The sequence below is a fragment of the Arctopsyche grandis genome, chromosome 4 (genome assembly GCF_051622035.1).
Source record: "Arctopsyche grandis isolate Sample6627 chromosome 4, ASM5162203v2, whole genome shotgun sequence".
NCBI lineage: Eukaryota > Metazoa > Arthropoda > Insecta > Trichoptera > Hydropsychidae > Arctopsyche > Arctopsyche grandis.
The window spans coordinates 12,457,127-12,484,040 of record NC_135358.1 but is presented as its reverse complement, the minus strand read 5'-3'; the positions used below and the strand labels follow the sequence as shown (position 1 = coordinate 12,484,040).

General features: G+C 31.9%; 1 protein-coding gene across 1 annotated transcript in view; it reads left to right on the top strand.

Moving 5' to 3' along the window:
* The window catches only part of LOC143910671 (uncharacterized), a 62,884-nt gene that overhangs the window by 9,471 nt on the left and 26,499 nt on the right, over positions 1-26,914 (top strand). The window lies entirely within an intron of this gene.

The window sequence follows — 26,914 nt, the reverse complement described above, 5'->3', positions numbered from 1 at the left end:
GAACAATAAAACAAAACTACGGCAACCGTCGGATTACAATCCGGCCGTCACATCTTTAATCCGGATTAGAATAAAAGTGGAACGAGTTGTGCTTTGATGTGCAATCCTTGAGACCAGTTCAGGCAACACAGCTGTATATGTATGTATGTATGTACATACATACATACATATATCCGACCACTAATTTGGAGTACGAAAAAAGCCATTTCAGCAGAAAATAGAGATAAGGGCGACCACAGCTCGACACTTAATTAAGACGTATATGCGTATGGCTGAATTTTCTCCCTGCAACTTGAGCCTACCGGAAAAGTGTGTCGGGAGTTTCGACTCTTAAAAGAACAATTAGGGCGCTTCATCCTTGTATGTTGGTTAGAGTTTATATCTGAAGTGACCTTCAAGACCGTAATTGACGTGAGATTAGAATTAAAACGGGCGTGAAATCCTTTCATCTTCGTCCTTTTTTCGTAGCTTAACTTGTTTTTACACCACATATCTAATTTGCAACGTGAGAGATGATGGCACAAATGTCTCTAACGTTTATTCCTGAATTTTATTTTAGATAATTTTTATTAAGCTCACATATGTATGTACATATGTGTATTCGCTCCATGTCAGGTGGTTATTTGCAGTTTAATCTCACATTTCCTGTACTTTGGTTCAAAAATGCAAGTCTCGCATCCGTTTAGGAGTTTAATTTTAAATTAATCGAAATTAAATTATGTATGTATGTATGTATGTGTGGCCACATTTCAAGATTTTATTTGTACTGAAAATTTATTTACTTTGCATTGATTATTCGCATATGTGGAACAAATTTCTCGTGTTTGCGGTTTTCGTTGGAAAATTCGCCTCGGGAAAATACAAAGTGTGTTGCGAAGGAATCGCATTTCGATTCGATTGCGGAAAACGTATTGAATTTGAAATTGATTTCGTCTGAGCGTAGAGATTTTTTTTACTTTTTTCTAAATTTAAACTCGCTTGTCTTTTTATTTCTTCTCCTAAAATTTTCACGGTATTCTCTCCGAAGCGTGCAATTACGATGCTGAAAAGAAATGGCTCGTAAAGACGAAAACGTGCTCTACGATTTTGTTTTTAATGTTGTTCTATAATTTAAGAGTAAAACGTGTGGAAAAAAGAATTATACACATTTTTTTTTAATAAACTGAATTTAATTACATACTTATTATAAAATGAAAATAAATCTTTCAAAGTACATAAAATTTAAATTCAATATTCAATCAGCACTCAACGTGGGATACAAATTTCAAGTTATAAATTTGAATATATACCGAATAGAAAAATATACGGTGCGGTACTTAGAAATTTGCTCTTGTTTAAATATTTCTTCAGAAAGTGAACGCGGCGATAACAAAACAAAGATATAAATCTTTTGCAAACTTTGGCCCATTATTGTGAGTCAAATTAACGCGACACAAAGGATCGCTTTGTTGCGTTTTATTTCTGTACATTTAGACAGATTGACAGATATCAAAATGTTCAAACATACTATGTATGTATGTATGTATAACAAATACGACTTTATGATATTAAAATATTAACTTTATGCGTTTAGAAATGAAACGCCTGTATTAAATCGGTACGAAATGAAAGTTTTCGTGACTTATCATTGCATAATATCGCATGCAATCGTATTAAACTGACGTACATAAAAATAGATTAGATGAACCATTTAGTGAGGCAGAGGTCGCAGACGGTCGCTTTCTATAGCCAGCATCGCACTCAGAGCAAATGAAAGATCAATAAACGACTACTATATGTGCTAGTGCACACCTGCCAAGTAGAGGCAAACGATTGCATCCGCATCCGAATGAACTCAAAGGATGCTGATTCGATATTTTGTATATTATGCAACTCTCTCTGTAATTACATACGTCGTTCAAAGTTGCTCGCGAATAATTCGATTGCTCATGTACTCTGCGCTTTGTTTGCAACGGTCATAGTCTACTAGTCAAAAAATACCCGTTTGAAAATATTTTCCGGAATGTTTCATGGAATATGCTAAATGTGTATACGAATGTCTGCACGTAATTACATGTCCTGTCCGGTTGAATTTTGCACTTATTCATATGTATGAAGTGGAAAATGTCGCTTTACTTTGAGCTTTGTGTGGAACGTCAGTTCAGATATTGCGGAAATTGAATTTCACTCTTTTCCAAATAGAACGTATGGGTTTTTCGTAAAATAATATTTCTGCAAAGTGTTTTTACTCGTCCAGGTCCAGTAAAGTGTGTGTGTGTATAAATATATGAAATGATTTTAGATGGCACTGTTGAGATTCAGATCTTACGCATACAAATTAAATCATAAGCTGGGCCCAATTTGAAATTCAATATTTGATCACAATGAATGAGCCTGTTGTACACGGTTAATTTTGGCAAACAATAGTAATCCGCCATAATCTATATTTCGCTCTAATCTAAGCTGTTAATTAACATGTGGATGTTCCGGTTGAAAATACGATTCATAATATACAATATACATATATACACACGTGTATTTTTTAAATGGGATGCAAGATACGTTTTCGGTTTTTTACTGTCAATTCATTCTGATAGGTTCTCGATATTGTATCGCTTCTTTCGGGAAATGAATGTTCGATATCCGGTAAATTTTATCATATTTCGTATATATGGTTGATTTATTTTACGCATTTCCGATAAAAGTATATTCTGGATATGCGAGCTAGCTCACTTAAATTTATTCTCCTATTATTCTTATCTTGGATTTGAACCCGCGTATTTCGATGAACATGAGATATCATTCATGCTCTTGAACAATATTGAATAGCTCATAAAAGTATCTATTTTTTTCTGTATGAACATTTCCTATAAGCAGAATATACCATTGTCGTTTATTTTCAAATAATCCAATTACAAAGCACGATACATTTTCATGTAACAAAAAGTAAAATTCATTCCATTTCATCTTTTATGTATAGGTTCAACTTCAACTAAATTTTACATATAAAAATCATCGTTACTTATTTAACTTCGTTGGTATATCGAGCATCATTACAGTTCTAAAATAATTATTTTTATATTACAATAACTCTTGTAACAAAAGCTCTTGTTTGTTAATAATTTTTGCTTAAATATTATCAGATAAACAACAGCATTTTTAAAATATCTGCCTCTTATTTTTCTTCTCGGAAAAAAGTATATTTAATTTCTTCTGTGGAGGCTCCTTCTGGCTTCATTTCTAATAATTAACTAAAAACTTTCTTTTACTGATAACTTACATGTAGTCTTCGATGGAAATACTGCAATATCATCATCTGAATCTGAATCTGATAGATTTACACATTTTCTTTGTAAATCGGTTCATTACCTCTACTGTTATTTTCACCATTATATATTTATTGGTTGTATTAAAAATACCATATTCAAAATTATGTGTTACCATGGAATTTTATTTTATTTTACCTAAATCTGTTCCATAGCCTTTTGTTATTTTCATTATTGTATGTTTATTGATTGTACTAAAAATATCATATGAACACATGTATGTATGTATGTACATATGTATGTGTAGCTCTAAAGAGAAATAAAAGCGCTTAAAAAGAAATAGCTTCTACATATTATATATGTATAATCAATCGTTCGAAGTCTTCGTAATTTTTTTAGGTTTTATTTGAGCTTCAGCATTCATTTAATAAGAAAATAACAAAGAAAACAACAAAAAAACTATTCAATTTTAATTAAAACTTTCTGATATTTTCTGAGTTTTCGGCTGTTAAAAAAATTCAATTCCATTTTATGGACATCTACCTCTGAGCCACTCACTCAAACTCGTGCAAACATACGAAATAATAAAAACTGGACAAAAACACCACGGAATTCTTGGCATGCAACGATTCCAAGTTTTATAGATGGTGATAGAGACCCTCGTAAAAATAGCGATCCGTGTACAATCTATTTTAACCCTCCGACCTTATATTCAAACCCTTTCGGCACTCCAGATATGTACATGGGCACAATATATCTAAGTGCCGCACGTGGAGATTTATCGCTCAGATTCGTTTCGAGATATAAATCAAAATTTAACGTGTTTTCCATAAACAAGGGTGTGATATAGGCTCGAATCGAAACTTTGTAAACGCTCGATTTAATCGTGGGATATATTATGTATGTATATATACATACATAGATATATACATATATGTAGCATAATATGATGTAAACTATTTTAACGACACACAAACTTTGAACATGGATATATATTGCATATGTATATCAAATAGTTTTAACAAAGCACAAGTTTAAAGTACGCTAAAATATCATTAATGTGTGTAAGTTATAATACATAGGAATACTAAGTATGGGCAGAAAAAGACCAAGTTTTGGTCTTTTTCTGCCCATCAAAGAGACATTACATCTTGTAAAAGAGTAACAGTATAGTAACACTTGATGAGGGTTACAGGACTTTCAAATTTCCTTTACCTGTCCATTGCTAATGAAAAAATATCCGTTTATATCATACTTAAATGAAGTCTGAATGAAAAAAAAATTAAAACGTCATTTTTCAAAAGCTGTGAGTAGTGATGTGGACCATATGTGTACACATACATATGTAAGTAAACTTTTTAATTCAATATAAGCATATTATTGTATTACAACATAAAATATTAACATTTAAAATGTATTTTTATTAAATTTTTTTCTTCTTAATCGGTTTGTTGCACATATAAAAGTTGGAATTATGTACATATATAAAAAGTCTAATACCGTTATTGTATTTAAAATTTTGTTTGAAAATTAAAAAAATTCATACAATATTTCAGTTTCATACTTGAATTTTTTTTATAAGTGTAATAAAATTCTATTGTTCCATTTTCACCATATGAATGTAATATTTAGTATTCCGTGTGGATATATTCTATTTAAATTAGAATAAAAATGGATTTCGCTTCTGCGTGTTTTGTATCTGACGCAATATATACATTTGTATATCTTTAATTATCTATAACGCTTTTTTAATTTGGTATTCAATTTAAAATTTAAATTAAAAACATTTAATTTTAAAACATTTTACTTTCAAAATTAAATGATTTTTAGAGACCTGTGCAAAATGTATATTACTTGTCAAAACGTTTAGCACGACTGAAGTTTTAAATTGGGTATTTGATTGGTTTTTTTTATTCATTATTTTGATAATTATTTACTCAGTACAAAATAAACGAGGCTTGGTAAGATTGAAAAAAGTGTATATATGTACATACATGAATATGTATGTATATATGTATAAATGTATTATGTTCGTATATCTAATGTATGAAAAGTAATAGATACATACATACATATATTATGAGATATGGGTATCTATGGATAATTTTTTTTCCTATCTTATATTCAGGTATCATTCTTCACCGCATTTTTATTCAGTTCGGTATTGGATAGAATTCAATTAGATATCTCCTGCGTGGAAGAAGGGGATGGAATTTTAGGAAGTGCGAATCTTTAATAGCCGCTCGTCCTAGCCAGATGGGAATTCTATCCCGTGGGGGATGGGAAAACGCTAATGCCAATAATGGGATTTATTCGACTCGATTGAATTTTATTCAATTCCTCCGAATTCATAGATATTGCAAGTTCGATTATCGAAAATCAAATTTAACATGCACTCATTTATTTACAATCGACCTTAATTCTATTCGCGTGCTTTTCCGCCGTTAAATTTGAAAAAAATCGTTTCTAGTGATAATACGATCTATAAATTTTCATTACTTTTTCATATCGGCGATTAATCTTTGTTCAAACGTGGTTTTGCAGATCTTTCAATTATTTATGTAAAATTGTGGCGTTTTGAATTATTTTCAAATTAAAAAAAGGCGTTGTGAAATAAAAAGCGTGTAAAAAAGGTTTTTTAAAAAGGCGTAAAATTGATTACAATTTCATAATGACCCAATTGGAATGTCTAAAAATATCCCAAATCACCGATGAAAGGTTAATTATGCTAATAATTTCATGTCTTGGGATTAATTAAAAATGGCTGAAGACGGAAGCAGACACAAATTGTTTTTTTAAGTAGGGCTTTTGTAATTAAGCATAGAAAAAAATCTGTAATTTAGACGTGGGATATTTCGAAATAAAATCAAAATCCTTTTTTAATATTTTCCAATATATGTATGCAATGCATGCGTACAAATGTCTATTCATACTATCCAGCACTGCAAGGCCACAGTCCGCCACAGCAGTGCACGGAAAAGATTACTTCTATTCATACTATACAGCAGCGCACGTTCATACAAGTTTTAGTCGAGTACAAGGCAAAATCGGCTTACATATATGTGCATACGTGCGAAGAGACGGTGCAACATTGCTTGCGTCGAATCTTCAATATTGTCACAATATGACGTTTCCAAAAATATGCATATGCAATGGTGTACTTTTGTTAGTACGCGTGCACTCGCTACTATGACGTCAGGCTTTACTGCTGTTACATCTACGCCACGTACACATTACGGAACATATTTATATACCAAAGAATACTTTTCGTACTGCTGTTCACGTACTGTTTCCGGTATTTGCTGTGCCAGTATAAATATACCTTGATAGGTAAAAATCAAAAGTTCAAAATGTATCACCAGTATCATGTATCAGCTTGTTACGTACAGATAAAATTGAATTGATTTCAATGGTATAATTTCCTTTATTCATATTTTCTTGTGTTTTTATTGTAAGACTGAGTACCTGTATTGTAAAATACATCTTGCATGACACGTAACCCACTTATTATGTATATAAAATTTCACGGCTGAAAAAACTCGGCCTCAATATAACCCAAGGGCCGACGGAAATAAAAGTGAAAACCAGACTGAGTAAATATCTAGACATCAGAGAGCGACTGTATCTTTTATTTGAGGAGGGGGCGAGGTGGTAAAAAAAGTGAAATACTCAAAAATAACACCCTTGTGCGAAGAATTGCCCCGCAAAAGAACGTCCCTGGAGATGGCGGCCGTCAAAGAGACTTTCTTTTATTATTTCATTTTCGATCGTTTACATGGTAACATATTATTTGTTTTTTTATGCTTTTCATGTACAGGTGGTAAAATACCCATTTTACATTGGAAAGGTGTCGATTTTGAGAAATCGTAAGCATTGAGTGAGGGGGGTGGGGCGTTAATGTGCCACAACGAAGTCGCAGCATCCATCAGGTAAAAACCGTTAGTTCAATCGACCAAAACGAATGGCCAAACTCTCGTTTAAAACCTTTCAGAACGAACGTTCAAATCTATTTTCACATACCATGCCGTGCATCTGAAGAGTGAACAATGCCAGATATATTTTGTTTCAATATCAAACGATATACAATTATTTCATAAAAAAAATATTTCACATTTTAGGAAAAGTACGATTTCACTTCGTTTCTTCGCTGAACAATAAATATTTTTATGCGTACATAAGTTGGTGTTTTCCATTGCTTTGAGTGAATTAAACAGCGAGCGTTATTATTATTTGATGAATGAATACTGAGAATCGTTTTAAAATGATAATTTCACTTTGAACGTACTTTTTTCTTTATGAACATATGTATCTATTTTTTTTATTTTTTACATATATACCAGGAAGGCCTTACAGGTAAATCCCAATGCGCCTTCCTGGCCAATTACGAATTTCAATTACAATTACAAATGCAGCATTTTTATTACAACTCGTTGAATTACGAGACACTGAAAAACTCGCAAATCAACGAGACATCTATGAATTGTACATAAATTTTATTGTACATCAATCATACTTCAAATAGTGGTGACATAGTAGGTAGGAAGGATTTTTAGCCAATTTTTTTTCCGGGAACCGTTTCAACAATGAAATCAGAGAAAATTGTCAAACTCCGATAGGAAACGATCAACCTGGAGTCACAAATCCAGGTCTAACCAACAGCATACTCATTCATTTTTCAGAAAAAATCATTTTCATTCGAGGCCCGGGCCCAGGGATCGAACCCGGCGCCTCTCGACGCTAAGCAGAAGCTTAACGACCGAGCTATGCTGCTGGCTTTATTCATGTAGTTCAATATTTTCGTTATGGAATTGAATGTGTGGCTTCCACGAACGATAATTGAAAAAAAAAGTGAGAAAAATCTTCGTGTGGTGAGGCATAGAATGAAAGTTGGGCCTACGTCTGAAAAGTTCGATTGTGTGAAAGGTCGACACGTTTTCTTTGATTCATATTAAAATTAATTCCACCAGACTGAATTTCTCGCTTGCGGATGAGAAAAAAATTTACAGCGCCGAACGTTCAAATTTTCTCTAGATAGGTTTTCGAAAGTTTTTTTGACCTGGATAAGTTAGAGCGGAAAAATTATGGGAAAGTTATATCATTGAATGAAATTTGGACTAAATTTGTTCTTCTCGGGATATGATTTAATTTTTTTTATATTAAAAAACTATTTTCTCTTTCCATAAGCGATTCGCTTATCATAGTTGACTTCATTCAAATAACTTTCATTACATTCGATTCGGAATATATGTATTTCTTGAATACATTACGCGTTCTCCAAAATTCATTTAACTTTCGACGCAAGCAAGCTTTGAAATGCCAAAATGAAATACGATGTGAGGAAAGCAGTGAAAATCTCGAGATCGCCAAAATCATATGGTTTGACCGTCTGTAGGTTATCGATTGAAAGATTGCTTCAATAGTAAATTCAATATTCGATGCTGGTTCTATCGATGTACGGTTCGTTGTGAGTATATAATTGGACAATCAAAGTATTGCTCGATTATTTCAAATATATCGTTCGATCGAAAAAGTACAAAATAATCTTAATTCAAACTTACAGTTCTTGAACCGTAGCTACTTTTAACATGTTTAAATGTTGTCATCTTTGAAACTGCACCTCTGAGATGCGATGCACTTAGTGAAACTGCTGAAAGCGTTGAAACATTTTCACCGACGACGCCCTAAGTTTTCCTCGGATTGCTTTGAAATTCTCCAATGCTTAGAATGCTTTTATTTTATTTAAGATGTCTTTGACTTAGTTGTTTATCAGTTTTCTTCAAATTGTACAAGAAAATGTTAATTGTAACGACTGCATTTAACTATTTGTTTAATTTTATTTCACAGTACTTCAATTTTCAATGTTGCATTTTTGATTTAAGTCGAGGCATTAGTTTTTGTAGCCTCGGGTATGGTAAGCTATCGGTTTTCCATCCGAATGAGCACACGACGGCAATGCAGATTATGCAAATGTCACCTACACCACAGTTGCATCATTTACATCATCAGGGAAACCCAACCAATACAATCAAAAATGTTTTTCAAATGTTGTATTTTGTTTTAGAAGATTTTAAATTCATCGTCACTACTGTGAAACGAATCCCAAACATTTAATAAGACTAATTCATTTCTCGGTAACGTAACTTTGTAAGAAGATATTCCGCGAAAACTAAATCTTTGCCGTTTGATTTATTAGAGAGACTCTATTGAAAAGCTGGAGATTAAAGAGGGGGTCTTTAAAATTTCACATTTAAAATAATGAATATCAATTCCTTTGGATGAAGCTAAGGGACATTAATTAATTCGCCGCACAAATGTTGGCGTGCCCTTTCAATTGCGAAGCAAAAGAAAAAAAATTGAATCGAAAGATCTTCTGCATTTTGTAAGAGTGCTTCCTCCTAATAATAGCGCAAGTGGACGACCTTTCTGTCCTTTCATACATTTTTTAAAAGCGAAATTCACTTTGAAATGATCGAAGACCCTTCTGACGCATCTTGAAAATGGTCGAAAGCCTCTGTATTTTTGAGTGACTTCGAAAATTTTAATTTTTACCAGATTCATATCGAATTTACATACATATTAAGTTTTGAACGCGTACTAAATAAAGCAAAATCTTATTACTATGTACGACAGCGGTGTATGTATATGTACATATGTACATATATGTAATAAAGTGGGCGAGGTTTTACTTATCTAATATATAATTTCGAAAGAAAGTTTGTATGTAAATATATATGTATGTTTATAATTATCTTTGGTTCGGATTCGTAAACAAGTCAAAATTTTTATGAAGACGAGTCAATTTTTTTTTCGATTAAATTAAATGTAATAAAAATACAAATGAATATTTACTATTAGATTCGCCATGTTTACGCTGTTTATATTACAAATACTGAGCGAAGCCGGGTAAAACAACTAGTGAACTATAAAATTGGATTAAATTTCCTTTCATAGGCTAATAGTGTTTGTAAATTTCACACAAAAACATACATTTCCATTTGATTTTCATTATCTTGAAAATTAAAAAAGCTCTGCCATTTATTTTTGCTTCCATGTGTAATTTCATTCCGTATTGTAAGTTAGCGGCAAGCTCCCAGATCTTTAGAGCCGGTTGTTAAAACATTCTAAACTTGTTTTCTATGTTTTTTATGTATGTATTATATAATTACTTTTCAAAGTTTTTATTCATTTTCAATTTATCGAGAGCAAAATATATCAGTATTGAAATTTTTTTCATGGGGGAGCGAATGCGATTTAAAGGTTCAGAAACAGAGAACCGGTTGATAAAAATTTGGCAGCACGAATGTGAGTATATCGTATTTAAAATTAACATGTTTATACTTCTTTCTTAAATTACCGGTTTGAATTTTTTTTTTACTATAGCCAAATCGCTCGGTGTTACTCGGGTAGTTCAAAATTAAACTTTTTTTAGATATTTTGGTAATCAATATATGTATGTACATACATAGTAATCTAGACTCTGTACATATTGCAATCTTTATCGCTTGATGTTTATTGAATACGAAAATTCGTTCGCCTTTATATATTTATACAGATTTATAGCAGATTTCCCGCGTACAAAATTCAACACGACACGATTCTCTAACTTACATATGTACATATGTATGTATGTATGTCTAGTCCTAGTCCCTCTGGGAGTCACGAGCCTCCGATTGAGGAACACTAATCAAGGGAATAGTTCGTACCAGTGTCACATACACTTCGTTAAAATATAAATACATTCTCTTTTTTTCTCGATCAGTCTTCTTCATAGATCCAAAACTTCCTAGTGCTATTACAAATTACATACTTTCTACAAATTATATTTGTCTTTAAATTAAATTTTGTACATAAGACATTTGACCAATTCAACGGGTGTGACAGGCTTCGGGTCAGGGAGTGTTCACACACATAAAATTAGATTTTTTTGTTTATCAAAAGGTAAACAACATAAAATATTTTTGTCCATAATCGTAAACGTGCACATACAGAGCTACAAATAAGAGTTAAAGGGTGACGTTTTAAATGCGATTTCGACGTTACACGTACGCAATTTTATATTTATGACACATACGATTTTATTGTGGGCATTTTGATGGGGGGTAGGCGGGGAATAAAGAGTGGAAGGATAAAAAACCGATTTGCGTTTCAACAAAGTGTATACGGCATTCGAAGCAAAGAAATTCGATACAATTTTTGTTCTACATATGTATTATATGTGCAAAAGAACCGAACATATCAAATGAGATCTGCGATTCCCCATAAAATTCAATTTTTCATAAAAGGGATATTTTTACAAGATTATATTATTAGTATGTCCATATCCGATCATAGAAAAGGAAATAGCCTTACATATGCACGTACATACATACATATATGCGATTTATCAAATTTCAAATGTCACAAAAAATTAACGAAATTCTCTTTCCGTGTTCTTTCTTAGCCGTAAAAATTAGATTTTCCTTTCACAGCGTTGAAAATCTCATTTACCGAGCTAATTTTCCCTTTTGAGGTGGTGCACATGAAAGGGGCGGCACCTTTGTGTCAACAGGTCTCCGGCTTTGAACACCCCTGGCTTTTTCAACTCGCCGATCGGGAACGAGAATCTAGATTCAATGCGAAATTTGCGGCTTCCGGCCAAGGGTTTGAAAAAACACGTCTGTTTAACTCATCAATACAGATTTATGGAATCGGAAGAGCAACGAACGATTTGGGGCGGTTAAAATTACATACTGCCCGATTTTATTATTATTATACTACGTGAAAATTGGGATAATTTGCGGTTCATGTGGTTTATGGATATTAAGGTCATGGTGCAAATACATAAACCTGACAAAACCACTTATTGGAATTATTTCATATTTGAAGTATAAAATTTGTATTTGTATAATGTAAATATTTTGACCTGCCTTTGGCCTTTTCTAGTGTAAATTTGTGCCTTTCAAAATTAATTATGAAAATCTGTATATTATTTTTGTTTGCATATTATTCAGTGGAGTATTATGTTGTCTTTCCATTCTACCTTTATAAAATAAAGATATAAAAAATCACTCTTTTTGAAAGGTCCTTAAGATTCGGGGGTCCATTACATGCATACATATAGATTTGTACGTTCGATGAGTGCTTTTTCTGTAAGCGTTTTTTTTTTGTAGGGTGCAGATGGATATGTTTATAAGAAGAACCATACTATGGATAACCCTTATTTCCATTGTTGACTAACCTTTACGTTAACGAGGGAATCCTCTTTCAGTGTTTGTTCGAAAACTCTTATCGTCTCTTAGTCTTCAGACAGAAAGAGTATTTTTCCTTTTTTTCGGTCGAAGGAACTTCCAATTTAGTTTAAATCGGGAATAAAAAGAAACGTCGCAAGAACAAATTGATTCAAAACAAGAAATGAGATCCGTTTTAATGCTGTTCAGTGGTGTCAAAATCGATCGTATCAAAATTCATTTATTCAAGCTCCGAGAGTGACCTTTGCGTCACACTAAATTAAATTCAGCATTAATAACGACCCCGTCAACGTCAATTTGATTTGAATTTATTAATAAGATCCCATATAAACTATGTACTGGTTTATATATTATTGTGTAAGAATACATACATACATAGATATTTTGAATACTTAGAGGGTCGCAAAATTCTCTTTAAATTTTAATTTCAACTTGCGCGATAGTATGTAGGTATGTATGTGAACGAATCGAAATCTCAAATTAAGGTATTCGATTAATATCAATTTTGTTCGATCTTTGCCTTTCACAGTAAAATCATTATTTATGATCAAAATTCATGAAAAAAGCTGGAAGCGTAAAAAGATGAATTTATTAAACAATGTATGAATACAAAATAATTGTACACTACGTTCATGTATTTGGTATTAATATAATATTATTAGATTAATTTAATATCATACATAATGTTAAATTAAACATTTATTTCACTTTCCATATTTCAGCATAGAAAAATTTATAAATTTGGGGTTCATACTGTAAAGGGAAATTTCGTTGTATATATATGTACTCGTATTTTTCCAACGAGAGTACACATACTTTGATGTTCAAATATTTGATGAGTTCGCGATGCTTTTATGCCATTCATTCTCTTAACGATTTAACTCATTCTCGATAGAAAATATTTGAGAATTTTTGTCCGTCCGTTGATAAAATATGACGAGATATTAATGGATTTGTTCTTGAAGCACAAACAAACCGACTCTCCTTCGTTATGGCGACAGTGGTTTTTTGCTTCAAGTGTTCTTATTTTTAGTTCAGTTGGAAGAATGCTCTTCGTCTGCGTTCTAGTTTCCAACAACAGGGTTTTCTGATTTTAATTTTTATTAAAAATAATTGAAATAAAAAAACACACAAGTGATTTATGCTTATGCAATTATGTATTGTTAAAGCTATGGTAATTAAAAGGCTAACGAGAAGCTGGGGAAAATTTACCAAAACCTACGACGCCCGTAAGCATTGGTATTAAATACATAAATTCAAAACACAATATCTCTTAAACGCTACGCGTCTCGTTAAAACATAAACATACCCCTAAGTATATTCTGGATCATTATTAAATTTTCGAAAAGCCGGATATTCGCAATCGTTGGCTATCCCCGGGGAAGGCGCGCCGCTCTTTTCCACGTGACAGATGAGATTTCAAAAGGGAAAATTTATATTTTCGACCTTTCGAATTAGTGTTTGCCTGAAAAATATTATTTAAATATACTTAAATTTTATATGTAGAAAAGTTTAGGGTTTGTTCAAATACGCAGAAAGTTTGGCTTCGCACGCTCGATTATTTGCAATTTATTTTTTTCAGTACGTTTTTTTTGTTTGTTTATTTAAACATATGACAAAGTTTTATTCGCACTCGAGTTTTATTTTCCGCCAACCCTGATTTCGTTTGCGGAACGCTATTCACCCTTGTTTGAATTTGTACTCAGCACTCGAGTGAAATAAAAAACCAGGAAAATATTTGCAAAATGGGATAGCATTTTTTAAAGATTAATACTGCGAGTGGTTTCAATTTATTTGTATGGACAAAATACATACATATATAAATATAGGAAAAGGTTTCAAAAATGATATTATACTTAAATTCACGTTTAGACGTTAAACACATTATTTTTTGACTAACTGGATGTATTGTATATGTATATCTTTATACTTTGAATGCCTATTATTATTTTATGCCGTAATTGGATTAATTTAATAAATAAAAATAGAACTTTTTAATTTATTTATGCTACATACATCTTCAATTTATTTCACCAGAAAAAATAATTTCCTTTTCGACATTTTTTACGCGCCGAATTTCCACCTGTCGAAAGGTAAACATTTTTGTGTTTTTTTTTCGTGCATAATTTAATAGCTTTCACCGCAAAAAAAATGAAATTATCGTACAATTTGATAGGTTCAAAACCGAAAAAATAAATCAAAACGAACATATTTAATATGAAAGGGAAAAAACTGCGCTGTAACAAAAATTTATGTTTACATGTCGATTTTTTCACTTACTTCGTTTTTTTATCAGCTTCATCAAGGCATATTGGAAATATTACGGAAAATTTGTGCTACAAACACCTTCGAACAAAACGATAATTTATTTTGCGAATGTGTTTGAACATATGTAGGTACAAAGTTACTCGTTAGTACATGGATGTACATATGTATATATGTATGAACATGAAAAGCTCGCAATATTACTCGAGAATATGTGACGTGGGATTCACAAAAAGTGGAATAACATATTCCATATATTCCACGGTAAATTTCATAATTAGTGAGGAAACTACGAGCGAAAATTTCAATGCAACTAGAGCTCCATACATTTAACTCAACACTACGAGTTTTAGTGAAAAATATTATATTATCCAACTCCCGTTTTAGTTCTCTTAGTGGAATCTTATCAGTAAATAGTCCATTTCTGCACCATTAACCCAACCAATCCCATCCTCATCAACGCCAAAGACAATCTAAAGCGGAAATAATTGCTCATACTCTGTATTCAGAGCTAGGCATAGTCGCCGACTTGGAAGGGTTAAAACGCAGAGATAAGAAGGAATTCAGAATTACCCAGGTAGGAACAATTGCGTTCGTGCTTTCAACTTTTGAGATAAAATTAGCTCAGTCTCGTCTAATTGTACGGCAAACGTCTTCGTTTAATTTAGATTCGAACAATTATAAGTCGAATGCAGTACGATATTTTAAAAATACCTTATTTTTCATTCCGCTCGCACACAATTGGAAACCTATGAATGTACAATTTTTTATTATAAATGTCTTAATTACGGAAACCTTTGTATTTTTAAACCAACTGTGAAAAAACATGTAGCTACTAACAAATACATAATATACATTAAATTCATTCCGCTTAAAATAGCATTACAGAACCCTTTGATTTTAATCTGCTAAGCTGTTAAAACAAACTTCTATTTAGTTTCAAAGTTAAACAGTTAATTACTTGCTTTATTTTCTTTGGAGATTTTATTGTGTTCTTCTATTTCTGTTCTCTGTAATTTATTTTAAATTTTGAGTATCAAGCAAAAGATTGTTCTGAATTCTGGAGCTTAGGCTTGAACGGAATTAAACTTCACATGGGTCATCTGTCAGAATTTTCTGCTTTTGTTACATATTTTTTAGGTGGATAAATTTATCAGTCTTCTTCCGTGACACATCACAACACATTTCTTGGACAATGTTTTTCATTTAAATTCTCATAGTTGAGTTTTATAGTCGAGTCTCATAGTTGAGTCATTCTCATAGTTGAGTTTTATTTATAAATTTTAGTAAAAGGTATCAGATGTTCACACTTGATTCTAAATTCTTTATAAAATACCAAACTACCTAATTCTCATCAAATCATACCTAACTCGTAGAAGCTAGTGGTTAGCGTAAATAATGAGTAAATAATCGTTTCCGAAAATAATCGCAGCTGGCGTTCCGCAGGGGAGCTTGCTTGGCCCACTCTTGTTCTCCATATATATAAATGACATACCTATTCCAAAAATATGTCACATAGCCCTATACGCAGATGATACCGCGTGCTTCACACGTGGCAAAAAACCAGACACAATCCTTGAAAATCTCGAATTTGCATTTAAAACAATGACGGAACACTTCACTAAGTGGAAAATTCAAATTAATCAAACCAAAACAGATGCCATATTCTTTAGTGATAGAAAGTATAAGCCAAGTTCAGATCTGAAAATCCCCTCTGGAGAAAGTCTGAAATGGCAGTCAGTAATAAAATATTTAGGAGTAACGTTCGATAAAAGAATGAGATGGACACCTCACATTGAGGGAGCGAAATGCAAGGCGATGCGGGGTATATCCACAATATACCCAATATTTAATCGCCATAGTTCTTTGTCAACTCAAAATAAAATAAAATTATATCGCGCGCTCATATTACCATGATTAACCTATGCTTCAGCTTTATGGAATAACGCGTAGAATACTAACCCTTCCAAGCTCCAAATAATACAAAATAAATGCCTAAAAATAATTTATATAATAATACATCCACATATACTAACTTGAAAAAACTGCATGCCATAAATAATATTCCGTTTATTACATACATACATTACTAACAAACTAACCAGTAGATTCTGTGACAGAATCACTAATAACCATAATAACACACTTGTGAAGAGTCTCGGTGATTACAACAAAATGTATATACCCTTCAGGTATAAACACAGATTATATAAACACAATCTGCTTTAGGTAATCGTCTTTAATTAATATTATGTATTAGATGTATTATGAGCATTTATAAGAATTGTAAATAGGTTTTTTCAGCTATTTTTCCTATTATGCCGTACATTAACATTATAATTTATTTATTTTACGTTTTTGACCATTGCGGCATTACAGGAAGAACCTAATGCGCCACAATGGTCTACATAATAAAATAATAAAATAAGAGAGGGAGAAAACAAAAAATATTATAATACTATTATTACTAACAAAATTAAATTAAAATTGTAAAATAGAAAATTATCAGTAGATCAGTAGCTATTAAAATAGATATAAGATGTAGTGTGAACATAATTTCGTAATAATAAAAAGCATTTAAAAATCAAATTTTAATTTCTTTCGGCATATCGCACTACTAAGAGCTGATGTACATGTGTACATATATATGACATCTCGACAGTTATGACAGCCCTATACTTAACTATAACCCTATATAGGGCTGTCATAACTGTCGAGATGCCGACGAGTACGTTTGGAAATTCAATGATAGAAGTAAGAATTGAAAAACTCATGATTACATTCAACATACTTGCGGTTTTATTTCAATATTCTTACCTCGTGAACTATTTAGAATAAACTATGGAGCATACAGAAAATGTAAAAGGGTGAATGAAGGCCGCAAAGAATACGGGTGGGCAGAATTATCAAAAATGTGTGAGGTGAGATGGATGAATGAGAATGTTGCAGATTTTGAAGCCCGGGACCGTCGCTTTCTTCGCTCAACTCTGTGTATAAGATTAAGTAATTGCAGGTCACGCAGGTTAGTTGTTTTTGTCTGACTGACTGACTGCTAGATAGAAAACCGGGACAACTGACTCATGGACCGGGACATGGGGACCGGGGGGGACACATGTGCTTGGCTTCCCACTGTTTTCTCCTACATTTCTTCAAATATGGGACACATCGTTATCGATCACTGCCAAGCAAGGATAAATACAAGGATAAATATCACCGAAAAAAATTCAAGGGGTGATTTTTGGGACTCTGTACTATGCATATGGACTAGGGGTGCTGCGTTTTTTCGCATATTTAAAAGTATCTAAAAAAATCACGTACCACTCAGTGTGTTTTCGCCCTAAACCGGGACTTCTCCCGGTCTACCGGGATGTATGGCCTAAAGTAGTGCCTCCCTTTTCTAAAATTTCCATACAGTCCCCTTTACTTCGTTCTTTCATATTTCAAAATTTAAAATTATACCTCAAATAAAATAATTAAAAAAAGGTTATATCAAATTTGAATGACTAGAGTATGGAGTTTTTCTCAAGTCACACCTGACCCAACGCAGCGGTGCGATATAAATCACTTTCGCTAACGAACTAGCTGCCGTATCCCATGAATATTTCACGGAGCGATTCATCAAAATTTACCTCCTCCATTCCTCTCATCCTCCGTCCCGTATGCAAATGAAGCAACACGGGAAAAGGCTTCTCAAACGTTCACCCTGAACCTCTTTCTACAGTTTCATTATTTAACAGCTTGGAAGACCTTTGCCGTAGGTGTTCTCGAGTACCTTAGGATTGCTAGTTACAGACACGCGACGCCTCACTCGTTACGATTAATCTCACCGCACTCCGATGTACGGATGTCCTTCGTGCGTGACGTATTTATTCTTTGGTTCAATTTTAGATACATACGCGTTTGCAAACACGAGGCGTGCGAATTAATCATGTCCTAACTGAGAATGATTTATGGCTCGTTATACAAACTGCTCGGTTGATTATTTGGATATAAAAATTAATATGAACGTGTGTGTTTAAATCCATATTAATCCTTGAGTGCTGACATCTTTTCTGTCGAAAGCCCGCCACGCTGAAAATTTCCCACTAGAATTATTTAGAAATACAATAGAAAGCAGGTGTAAAAATTTTAGCTCATCTAAACAAACCCTAGATCACTAACACCGAGGATTTCGAGTTTTGTAAAGGTGTGTATATATCTTGCAGCAATATAAAATAAACAAAAGAAGTCCATTTATTAATGTATTTTTCCAAAACTAGTTCTATCTTCTTCATTGCTTTTAAAATGTAATGCTCACAATCTAAATGCCAAACCACAATCTAAAATACTCAGCGGTTAGGGATTTCAATCGGAAAATACTTACAAATGATTATAAATTTAGAAATTTCAGTCTTTATAAACGTTGACAAATGAATGACACGTATTACACGACCCATGGTTCAATGCACTTTTTTAATTGCCTCTTCTTACTTTCACTTATTTCAATGCTACCTGGAAAGACTTAGCGGGTAGTATTCTTGTTTATTTTGTACATGCTCAAAACACAACGCCTATCGGCGTTTTTGAGGCCCATGGACTTGTTGGCAAAACGCCGATCGGCGTTGGTCAGCATTCAAAGGGTTAAGCTTGTTATACGCAATTGGGGATTTATGATTTGCCAGTCGCTATGAAAACTCATACGTTTTTTTCTACACATCGTGAAGCGTTCATTTAATCTCGAAATCATCCTTTAAATTAAACGAAATTTTACACTATCTATTAAGCTGTCAAATCTCAATCGACTTTACACTTTTTGTTAATTATTTAAAGTTAAGTTAATCAAAGAAATGGACGTTTTTTACGAGCACTTCGTCTTAAGTTAAAAGAAAACTTTTCGTAATTAACGTGAAAAGTTTATTAAGTATCAAATTAATCTGCTAAGCACTCTAAGACACTTACTATCTTTAGCACTTTTTATTTCATTTACATTTTTTAAATTAAAAAAAAAATCAAAGTAAACACATATGTATGTATGTTACCTTCCAAGTGTACATACATTCCTTTGTACGTTTGTCTATGAGCATACTAGTCGGATCATACACGAACCAATCTGTCCAGTTATGTATAGTGTAGACAAAAACAAATTGACAAACGAATTAATTAACGAAAATTAATTTGTTCATGCAAATTATATAAGGCAAAAATGCAAGCATTCTCAATGTTTCGTCCCATTCCCTATGTACATACATACATACATATATGTATATGTGCTTACGGGAAATATAACAACGTTATAATGTGGTTTACGTGGGATTTCACTTCTAAATACTTAGTGTTTTGACATCTCAAAGGTTTTGACAGCTCAAAAGTTTTGACAGCTATAATTTTCATGTGACACCTGGTGAGTGTATTTGAAGATAGCTTTTGACTGTTACCACTTGAACTAAAACTAATAGTCAACAAGCAATAAATAATAATAAAACCAATAATCAATAAAACCAACGAACTGGAGTGAGTATGTATGTATGTACTGTAAGATATATGTACATATGTACCAGTGGCGTGCCGTACATGGATGCTGTGGATGCTGCGCATCCCTTAAAATTTACGTCAAAAATATTTTCGTACCGATTGTTTTCTAAATTTCTGAGTTTTATTTCTATTTAATTTATTTTTGATTACGTGATTATGATATATACGATGGCAAAAAAGGCGATTTTGATTCATTATGGAACAAATTAATCAGTGATAAGTTAAACAAAAAAATAAAAGCAACTGAATGTGTTGAGAATATGAAAATGAAGTACAAACTACAGCATTTTGAAATTTTAGAAACTCTTTCAATTAATACGACTAATCTATTTTGTGATATCGAAAATTTACAGAATAGACATCAGTAAATTTAATTTAAACATTAGTAAATTTAATGAATACGAAAAGAACTTTCCATATTGTCTACTGAAATCTTATGGAAAATATTTTGATTATATGAAGTTAAAAAGTGAATTATTTTACATGTATTTGACACCTGACTTTAATTTAAAATGCTTAAATTGTATAAAACAATTAATTTTGAAAGACGAACTACAAGACATTTCGGCAGAAGCATTTAATTTAATACGACTAATTTGCACTATACCTTCGACAAGCGCATCAGCGGAACGATCATTTTCGACATTAAAACGGATCAAAACTTTCACCAGAAACAGCCAAAGTGAAGATAGACTATCTGCTCTAGCCTTAATATCAATCGAAAAAAAATTGTTGATGAATGTTGGCAAAAATATGTTGGCAACGGCTCCTATATCTAGGGCTATATACATATCTGTTCAACCGGTGAAATCGACCTCTTCAATATAAACTATGCTAATCTGGTTGAGTGGTTGTTGAGGAACGCCAATAGTTAATACATACAATGTATATATATACTTCAAATATGAAAATTACTTGAATTTTTCACATTGAAATTTTCAAATTTTACGCAATACAAACACAAAGAGAATTTCTCATAACTGTATTATCTACGTAATAAAAAGGTGCGTTTACACAATGTGTATAGCACAGAGTGTGTGAATTAATAAACTATGTATGCTGCGAACGGAACATATCGCCGCATGCGTGGTCGCGATCAAAGGGTTAACGGTTATAATTCAACAGTTAACTATGCCACAAAAATAATTTACGACCGGTATAACAGTTTCATTTATTGCCTTAAATGTGATTTTCGTATATACCTATATGTGTAGACAATGTCTTGTGGGTGTTAAACATCGTTTGGGGGTTAAGCTTTCTTTATGTGCACGAAGCGTCTTCGTAATGGGGCCCTTAACCGGAAAACTTGACCCTCTGTTATTGGTAAGAGGAATGCGCTAGGGATGCCCTCGATGGCTCTTTCATTAAGTACATTATATAACCGAGGGACCGAATATATTATATTGGATAACGAGTACAACATTTCACCGCTAAATTCTCAATTTGAACTTAAGCATATACTTATTTTCATATATTACATTTGTAAGTAAAAATTTTATATAATATTATTTTGCATTTGATGTAATACATGAATATTCTTTATACTGTACGCCGGAAAATTAAATTCCATCATTATTTTACTATTTTATGACATACATTTCTATCATAGGTACAATGACAGGAATTACCCCAAGGAGAAACGTATGGTTAGATTATTTTTGTACATTAGTATTAACAACTTTTCAAACAATAGAGACATCTTTGGATAATCAACAAATTTTTTGATAAGAAATATATTATGAAAGTAGCATTTTTATAAGATTCTACAAATTCGATTTATTGATAACTCGAATTTGCAAGAAACTGAGGGGGATGTTACCTATTTATTGGATCCGTCACAAAGATTAAGCTAAATAAATTGGAAAATTCTAGTAGGAGATGGTCGATCTGTTTATTAATAACCACCAAGATCTCGCCAGCTGCATATTTGGCCAGGATTTTTTTTTACGAACGAACTTTTTTTTACTCTATATTAATGATATTTCATACATTTGTAAACACTCTTCTATACTTCTGTATGCTGATGATACAAAAATTTAGAAACCTATTTAGACTATAGACTATTGTTATCAGCTAAAGGAAGATTTGAACAGATTTTCTATATATTGTTTAAATAATGACCTTTTTCTTAATCCAGAAAAATATTCTATTTTAAATTTTACCAGAAATAAATCTATTATTACCTATCATTGTCAATTAAACATTCAATTCAAAATTTTAAATATTCTATTAAGGATCTTGGTGTAATACTTAAAAATAAACTCGATTTCTTTGAACATACATATTTCCTTCATTACTAATAAAACATAAATCTCTTGGATTTCTACTCCGCACAACAAAACCCTTTAATGATCCTTATGTACTTAAATTACTTTATTTTACCCTCGTAAGGTCTCACCTTGAATTTGCCTCAATTATCTGGTCACCTTTTTATTTATCTCATATTAATTGTATTGAAAAAGTATAACTAAAATTTATTAAATCCTTACGCTACCGTTTTCCTACCTACGCCCATACTACTGTTCCCGATATTTTAAAAATTCTATCCTTTAACAATCTTTCTGTCAGGCGACGACTCACCGATGCTACATTATTTTTTAAGCTCCTATATGGGTTCCTTGATTGTTCTGATTTACTGAGTAAGGTTGGTTTCAGGATCCCAGTTAGGTATTCTAGACATGTTGCATTCTTTTCACTTAATCCTTTCAAAACCAATTACGTAAAATATTCCTATCTACAGCGAGTTTATCGTATGCTTAACGGGGAGCTGAATGAGGTTGATCTATTCGGTATTTTCTTACATTAATTCAGGACTGCCATCAGGAGAGTCTTGGTTGATTGATCCATTTCTATTATACATATATTCTTTATCCAATTATATTATATCACTTTATTTTTAATTATGCATTTTCCTATTTAGTCATATTTTAGTTTTTATTCTTTTCTTTTTCATTTGTTTGTCTATATATTATGTATTTTGTAAAAATCTATAATGTTATTTTGTTATATTTATTCTTTATTTTTATGAATTTCTACATCTGAGGCCTATTGATTTTTCAATAAATAAATAAACAATAGCTCTTCCAGAGAGCTATGCCGTGATTAATAATTATGAAATCTTTGTTTACTAATGACAATATTGTCATTAGTAATCATTGTTAATCGTCAACACGGTTGTAGAAAGATAAAAGTAGAAGGAAACGTAGCGTGAAGTCATCGATGTCAAAAAATATTTTATGCTATCGTAAAAAATATTAAAAAAAAAATCTGCATACCTTTGATCGCGATTTGTTTGTGCCTTTATTGTTATTAAGGTGATTTTTAATCATCTTTCTCAAAAATTTTGGTCTTAAAATGGTGACACTCATCATGACATACGGAACAATATGACATAAATGAAATAAAATGTTAAAATTTCATATTTTATTTTAGCTAATAAATTGTAGCGTTTTGGAAGCCACTGCAAATATGTAGATATGAAATGTTAAAGATGGAAATAATATACATATTTGTATAATATAGGTAGACGATTTCCGCAAATTAGGTATGCCTGAACGAAAGGGTTAAGGTGACACAGCATACACACAAAGTATATCGAGTCTTCAGTAGGGGCATAATCAATGTCGTAATTTACGTATATCAATGCTTTCTCCACAGTGAGAATATAATATTATAATTCCCATTTTATCTACATATGTACATATACAGTATGTAGTATTTCCCTTTAATGTGCCGTATTTAATTAACTGTATACAGGTACTTGAAGCAGAATGACAATTGTCGCTAACCGATCCTTTACCGAATCACTAAATTGATATATGTATATGTATATATATATATATATATATATATATATATATATATATATATATATATATATATATATATATATATATATATATATTTATATACATATATAAATAACAGATTTTCACATTCCTACATATGTATATATATATATATATATATATATATATATATATATATATATATATATATATATATACACACATATGTAGGAATGTGAAAATCTGTTATTTATTTACATATATATTTAACATTCTTGGGGGAGGCGGCAAAGCCGATACACCCAATGGACTTGGCTTATGCATTTGTAAATTAAATGAGAAAATTAAATAAAATAAAATAAATAAATTAAATGAGAAAAAAATAAAACATTCAAGATAACAATAATAAAATAAAATAAAAGAGAGGAAAAAGTAAACATGAAAAAGAGTTAACGAAATAAAAGAAAATGCAAAAGATAAAAAATAGAATAGTAAAATGAAAACGAAAATATAAAAAGAAATGAAAATGGAAAACAAGAATTATAAAAACCCTTTAGTTTAAGAAAGCTTGTTTTTAAATATTAAGATTTTTAGAATTTACCACAATGTTGGACGACTATTTCAAACTTTAACGACTCTGTTTGAAAAGAAGGAATCTCTCTGTTTGAATCAAAATTAATAAAATGTACCTTTCTAATATAAATTTTAGGTAAAATGACGTTTCGTGTATTTTTGTCATAAAGGAATTTTCGATTTAAAGTGATTAAATAATTGCTCATACTATTCTTATTCTAGCTCATAATAAATATAATACATTATAATGAGCCATTGATTCTTTGTATTACATATTAAAAATTATAAATCGAATTGTAAATCTGTATAAGTATCCTTTTATTCGAAATACTCAAATTGTAATTATGTATTTAAATTTTATCATTTCCATACAAAAATATACGTCATAGGATTTTTCTCTATTAAATTTATTTTTAATTACTTTGGTATTGATTTGATATGGGCCTACCTGTCTTGACAGAATTTATTTTTACAGAATGTTAAATTACAGAAAAAGGCGTGGTCAGGGGTGGAGTCATGGGTGGAGTCAACGAATCCCCCGTCATACCCCCCAGTTCGAAAATTAATTAATTAATTCGAAAAATATTTTCCATTCTCCTAGGAGTACACGTACAGGAAGGAGATGGATACGATACGATAAAAATACTACGTGTAGTATTTAAACCATATGTTGTAGTATTTAAACATGCGTAATATTGTCGAAATTGTAAAAGATGGTTGTAGTGCGCAGGTCAGGTTTAGGTGCATCTCTAGCTCTATCGCACACATGTACTCGGATATACTCTTCGCACGCATGTGGCTAGCTCTCTTACCATTCTGCTATCCGGATACATACACAACGAATTTCGACAATATTACGCATGTTTAAATACTACAACAAATGGTTTAAATACTACACGTAGTATTTTTATCGTATCATATCCATCTCCTTCCTGTACGTGTACTCCTAGAAGAATGGAAAATATTTTTCAAATTAATTAATTAATTTTCGAAATGGGGGGGTATGGGGGGTATGAGGGAATTCGTTGACTCCACCCATCACTCCGCCCCTGACCATGCCTTTTTCTGTAATTTAACATTCTGTAAAAATAAATTCTGTAAAACTACGGCAACCCGGTTTCCACATATTATTACCGATGCGTATAATGTACATATGTACATAGATGAAAATTCTCATTTTCGCACTATTTTGGATTATGTCTGTTGGGTATAATTGTACACGGCCACTGCTTTTATAAGCTGCTTATTTCATTCAATATTTTTGCGAGAGTCCCTCCGTAAAATAGATCCTCTATCAATGCTGAAAGTTTTATTATTATTAAATTTTTTACTAGCACTAAAAAGCTCTCCGACTTAAATTTGTATATATTATACATATGTACATATGTGCATTTATATAGACTACATTATATGTAGATATATGTAGGGTTGAAATTGCGCAATAAAAGTATTTGTCATTCATTAAGAATTCGAATTCGATATATTTTGTATTCAGAATATATATATATATATATATATATATATATATATATATATATATATATATATATATATATATATATATATATGTATGTATATGTATATGTATATATATGTATATATCGAATGGTTATTGAAAAATATATTATTTTCATGCGATTCGATCGAATTAAAAATTGTCATTGTGACCCGATTTGTTCGGTTGGTCGATTTCGTTAATTAAAACCGCGTTTTCATTATCTGTCAATTTCTCTCTTTTGCCGCCCGCATAAAATGTGGTTGCTGAGCATTCCATGAAATGCGGCAATTTGTTTAAAACCTCACCCCCTTTATGATATAAAAGTCGAGGCGAAATTTTGCCAAAATCCCTCCCTCCCTTCGTTCCTAACAAAACAAGCCTTCGTTTCAATGTTGAAAAAATGTCGACAACTACGACGTCGTAAATGCGCAAACGGCACTCTCTTCACTCGCGTAAAAATTAATGGAAGCCAGACAGCGAACCGAGTGAATTAATTTTAACGATAGCCGAGCACTGTTAACCCTTTAACTGCGTCGCGGTTAAAATTAACCGTGAGAGCGCCACACGACTCTACCGTTATCCGACGTTCACAATGCGGGCATTCGCAGCGGGGGTCGTATTTATAAAATTCGGATAGGCCTTCGGAGCCGGTTTCGTATTCATTAGGGATAATGTTGGAAGTCCTGCAGGACGTCCGTCCTTTTACAAAACCGCCGCATAAGTAGGAAATACCCCGTTAGTTCTTAAAATATGCTTCAAATCGACATATAAGCAGGGAATGGACGGATTGATTAATATACAAATAAT